Source organism: Bos indicus x Bos taurus, unplaced genomic scaffold, assembly GCF_003369695.1.
Source record: "Bos indicus x Bos taurus breed Angus x Brahman F1 hybrid unplaced genomic scaffold, Bos_hybrid_MaternalHap_v2.0 SuperScaffold_100141, whole genome shotgun sequence".
Lineage (NCBI taxonomy): Eukaryota > Metazoa > Chordata > Mammalia > Artiodactyla > Bovidae > Bos > Bos indicus x Bos taurus.
Window position 1 is genome coordinate 26,120 of NW_020867069.1, and position 5,682 is coordinate 31,801.

The following is a 5,682-nucleotide window of genomic DNA, read 5'->3' on the forward strand; positions in this document are numbered from 1 at the left end:
AAATGGGGGAAGAGGGCTGCAGACAGATTTCATAGATTTTATATAAGCTTCCAGAACCCTAAGTGCCTACAAGACACCAAGTCCTCCAGAAGGTTAATCACAAAAAGTTGGAAAGAGGAGATGGGGAAGGGTTACAAGGAAGAGTCTATGGATCAGAGAAAGATAAAATTTTTGAAGGATATGGAAAAAGAAATAAATGACCTCAGTATTCTTGCTCATTGTCTCTGAATCTTCATCATCTGCCATGTACTCGTCTGGTGTCTGAGGGCAGCAGTCATATGGAGAGGCTGTGGGAAAGCAAATGGGAGACTTAGAGTCAGGATATGACCAGGGGACCCTGGTGCTCCTCACAGCCTGGCTTTGGGACCCCTGGAGTACTTGCCTCAAGGACCTCAGAGTTTCAACTCTGCAATGAAAAAGCGGGTCTCTGACCTCCAACATCCTGTTGCCACCCTCAAATTGTCTACATGTGACCACAAATGAGGCCGTGACAACCTGTTCCTCCTCCAGGCGGTCACTGTCTCCATGCTTCTCTGCCCATGACCTCGCTTGCCTCTTTCTCCCACTATTTCCTCTCTCTTCTTTCCTCATTTCTCTCCTCTTGTCCCTGGTCCTTTCCTTCCTCCTTGAACCTCCACCAACCCTAGAGTTCTCCAACAGGGGCACATTGGAAGAAGGACCATGGGTGTATGATCAACATCTCCAATCAGCCCATTATTGAATTAACCAATCCATCCCTCCCAGGGAGGACTTGGCATGGATCTGAGAGTGTTTTGACCCCTGTGGGAGGGAAGGACAAAAATTCCACACAACAGAGATTCTCCCGTTGACTGGGGTGACCTGAGGTATCTGGGAGATGCTTAATGTTCAGAGCAACACCTCAAGTTTCCCAAACCCTTAGAGAGGACAGAGGCAAACGCTTCCAGTTTCATTTAGCCAGAATGCTGTGGCAAGGGTCCTCTATAAACACCTGGTAGCTTCTGGGTTTGCACTGAGACTTGGAAAATTGGAGGGATGAAACCTGGGAAGGTGTAAGGAAAGGACAGAGGATGGGGCAGGCCTGGGACTGGGAAGAAGGGGAAGGACTCTCTGGATGCAGCAGTGGGTTATGAGAGCAGAAGTGACCCCAGGACCTGCTGCCCTGGGACTGCTCAATCCCAGGAGAGCAGGTCAGCAGGGCTGTGAAAGCAACTGTGTGAAGAAGCCCCGTGGCCCCTTCACAGACTCTAGAATCTGCAGCCATGGAGGGTCTCTAGGAGCAGCTGGACGTGGACTTCTCACATGGAAGCACATCAGCCTTGGCTGGTGCGGAGGCTGAGTTGAGCCCAAGGAGACCGAGCCCAGAGAGGGACACTAGGACCTGTGTGCTGTGACTCATCCACCCCTGGGAGAGACCTCTACATGAGGAATTAACAGTGAAGGAAAACATGAGGGGAAGTCACAAGTCCTGAAAGCTCAGGAGGAGAGAGTTCACATCTCACACACTACCTCACATGAGCTACAAGTACCAGGTTTCCAGTGTCAAGTGGCAATGAGAGTTTTGTGCCCACTAGGATATGGCCATCATAGTTCAACATGAAATAGAAAACAGACTTCAGTGCACAATACCCGAGATGTGCTGACCAGAGACCAGGCTTCCATACTAGTGGAAAAGCAGAAAAGAGCAGCTCTTATGGGCAAAATAATTTTTGAAGAGTAAAGGAACAAAAGGTGTTTATAAACAGAGCACAATGCAAGTCCAGGAAACGATTTCTCTATCATATCATGAAAATATGAAAATAGTAAGTCAGAATTGTACACAGAGTTCGTTCTTCCTAATTTAATGCTCACCTTCCTTAGGCTCCAAGCAGGGTATTTAACCCTAAAGTTCCAGGAAGCCTCTCCCATCAGATCCCAACTGAATATTGTTTCCTGCCCGTGTCCCCTTCCTCATCACTGCACCAAATGCTCTCCACAACACATTCCATAGGAACACAACCAGGAGCAACAAGGTGATTAGATGAGCGAGCCACCCACTTCTACTCCAGTTGAGGCCCTGCTGGCTCTCACAGCATCACCCTGAACTTTTTCCTAGGATTCTGGAAAGACACTTCACAGTGGATAGCAGATGGCAGTCATCTGTGCTCTGTGCAATCAGAGACCTTCAATAAGACACTGATTTCAGTTGCAAACCTAAAGATAGAGACGGTGAAAGAGTGAATTCCAACCTCTCACTTCTACAGGCCCATTAGACTTCTCACCTTCATGCTAACCAACCTGAAATTCCAAGTGTTTTTGACACCTGTAAAACATGCCTTTAAGCAAATTATAACAGTCACATCTGGCTAGTGGCTACCACACTATAACACACAACAACCACTATATCCGTTTTTACACGTGCATGTGCTTAGTCACTGAGTCATGTTCAACAATTTGTGACCCTATGAACTGTAGCCCACCAGGCCCCTCTGTCATGGATTTCTCCAGGCAAGAACACTGGAATGGGTGGTCATTTCCTTCTTTAGGGGATCTTCCTGACCCAAGTTTCAAATCCAGGTCTCCTGCATTGCAGGTGAAATCTTTACTGTCTGAGTCACCAGGGAAGATTGAATGAATCTTGAGATCAGTACCACTTGTTCTAACACTTCTGATAAATTGTGGTAGAATAGTTTTTGGAATGCCAGGGGACTTTGTTACAAGGGAGGATGTAGGGCTTCCCAGGTGGCTCAGTAGTAAAGAATCCGCCTGCCAATAGAGGAGACATGGTTTGAATCCCTGGGTTGGGAAGAGGCTTTGGAGGAGGATATGGTGAACCACTTTAATATTCTTCCCTGGAGAATACATGGACAGAGGAGCCTGGTGGGATATGGGTCCATGGGATCTCAAAGGGTCAGACAAAACTGAGTGACTGAGCATGCAAGGCTATATATAGGATGTTACCAACCCTCTGTTATTTTCCCTCTCCTGATTATTTCCTCTGCAATTTCTGGCCATTTCAAGATGGCTGTTTGCTGATAGATTAACAAAGACAAGACTTCAGCCCCATGAAAGTATTTAGCCTGAGGGGCTAAGAGAGGGATGTGATGCTCTACTGGTTTCCATGGTAACCAATTTAACCAAGGAGCCAACCTGCTGTTCATTCCCACTGTAACTGGTAGACTCCCAATCCCCCCGAGTGAAGAATGCTGCAGCTGCTGTCTTCTGCCTGTCCCCTGCTATCCACAGTGGGTGTCTCTTCAGGATCCTTTTACTTCAGACATGGAAATCATCCCATCTATTAAACCTTTGATATCTCTGTCGACTCTGGGATCTTTCTTTGGTCTCAAGTCTAGATAAGCACAGGACTTGCAGGCCTGTGAATTGTACCCCAACAGTTTCTGTAGAGCATCTGACTGGCTTGATTTGATGATTCATTTGTAGGCATTTCCTGGGCTCATGCACACATCCCAGGTACTCATGAGCCTTTGGGACACTGAAACAGCAATGTCAACACCCAAATCTTAGAGGAATTCCCAGCAGGTATTCCTCTTGAGGGGAAAGGTATGGATACAGGGCCCAGGGCACCTGTGCTGAATATCATCAGAGAAGAGGTGAGGAGGAAGGGAGAGACACTGTGTCTCCTCACAAGCCCATCCCTCCACCACTGACTCTGAGATCAGGGAAGGAGGGATACAGGGCCTTCAGAGAGACACAAACAGCACACTGAACACTACACACCACACTGAGAGAGTGACTCAAGGATGAGGAATTGACATGACATTCCATGCTCATAGACTGGAGACTTAGTACTATTGACATTTCTGCAGTACCTAAACCTAAGTAAAGATTCATTGCAACACCAATCAAAATATTAATGTCATTTTCATAGAAATAGAAAAAACAATTCCAAAAATATGTATGGAACCACAAAGAACTCCAAATAGACAAAATGATCTTGAGAACAAAGATCAAAGTTTCTCATCTCTTGATTTCAAAACACATTACAAAGTTACTGGAATCAAAGCTGTATGATACTGACATAGAAATAGATGCATAGCCCTAAATACCAGAATAAAAAGCAAACAAACAAGTAAACTCATGGATACAAGGTGAAATAAAATTTATGAAGGTTCTAAGACAACAAAATAGGGAAAGGGTAGTCTCTTCAACAATCAGTAGGATGAAAAGTTAACCTACAGAAAAATTGCAAACCGTATATCACATTAGGAGCTCATACTCAAAATATATCAGAAAATCCCAAAGCTCAAATGCAAAACAAACAAAAAAATAAAAGGTAAACAAGTGAGTTGAGGAGTGTGCAAAGATGGTGATCAAAACCACCTGGAGCTTTGGTCTGGAGGGAGTAGTGGTTCTAAGGGGAGCAGTCACCCCAGGTCCTGCTGCTCTGAGTCTCTGACCTAGGTCTGGTCAGTCCCAGGAGACCAGATCAGCAGTACTGCTAGAGCAAATGTGTAAAGAAAGCTAGCGGCCTCTTCACAGTCTCTAGAATCTGTGGACATGCTGGTCTCTAGGGGCAGCTGCACATGGACTGCTCTCACGCAACACAACATCCTTGGGGAGGTGTGGTGCTGAGATGAGCTGCAGGAGACTCAGCCCAGGCAGGGACACCAGAGCACATGAGCTTTGACTCATCCAACCCTGAGAGCACCCTTCATACAAGGAACAAACAGTGAGGACAAATATGAAGGGAAACCACAAGTCCTGAAAATGCAGAGGGAGATGGGTTCACATCTCACCCACCACCTGACACTCACTGCCAGAACTTGGTCTCCAGTGTCAAGTGACCGTGAGAATTTTGTGTCCATAGCATGTGGCCATCATAGGAGAATTTAAACAAAAAGCCAAAGTTCCTTGTACATAAAACCCTGCAGGTATTGACCAGAAGCCAAGCTTTCACATTTAGCAGTGAAAGGACAAGGAAAGAGTAGTCTTGTCGGAAAGGAGATTTTTAAATGGACAAACAAAAAGAGATGTCTTGAAGCACAGCACGATATAGCACATGATCACATGGGTCTATAAAATCATTAAAATATGAAAAGAACAAATAAAAAGTCTATGCATATTTCCTTCTACTTCCTCAGTTGATATTCGCCTTCCTTCATCTCCTAAGAGTTAAGTGTAACTCAAGTGGTCCTGGAACCCTCTCCCTGTTAACCCCACCTGAGAGTTGTTCCCTACTGAGTTCTCTTCTGCATCACTGTTGCTAATATTTTCCAGGAAGCAGTCTGCAGAAAGACAACCAGGAGCAATAATACAGTTATTATACAAGTTGATCCACCCATTTCTCCTCCTCAGCTTGGCTCACACAGCATCGCCCTGGTCTGTCTTCCAGGTTCACAGACCTCCCCTGTGTTTGTGGAGTCAGAGCCTTTCAACAAGATGTCAATCCCAGTGCAAAATGTCATATGAGAGAGAGATGCTGACAGAATTACATTGTAACCTTACACTTCTACAGGCCCAATATAGCTTTTACATTCAAGCTTACAAAGCTGAAATTCCAACAGTTATGGACACACTGGAGATATGGCTACTCTGATCAACAAATGTGTGTTTTTTGTGATTTTTTAAAAATATGTTAATTATTGTTTGAAATATGTTAATTATAGATAGGGAGATCTGACTACTGCCTACTACATTGGAAAGTTCAGCTCTCATAGCTCCAAAGACAAGGAAAAGGCAATTAATTGCCTCTTCAGGTTTTTC

The 5,682-nt window shown here is 45.1% G+C and overlaps 1 long non-coding RNA gene across 1 annotated transcript; it reads left to right on the forward strand.

The window, feature by feature from the left end:
• Positions 1-224: 224 nt before the first annotated feature.
• On the forward strand, positions 225-5,205 carry LOC113888452. The gene is made up of 3 exons (XR_003509978.1): positions 225-289; positions 511-513; positions 5,162-5,205. It is a non-coding gene; the product is annotated as an uncharacterized LOC113888452 (long non-coding RNA).
• Positions 5,206-5,682: the final 477 nt, after the last annotated feature.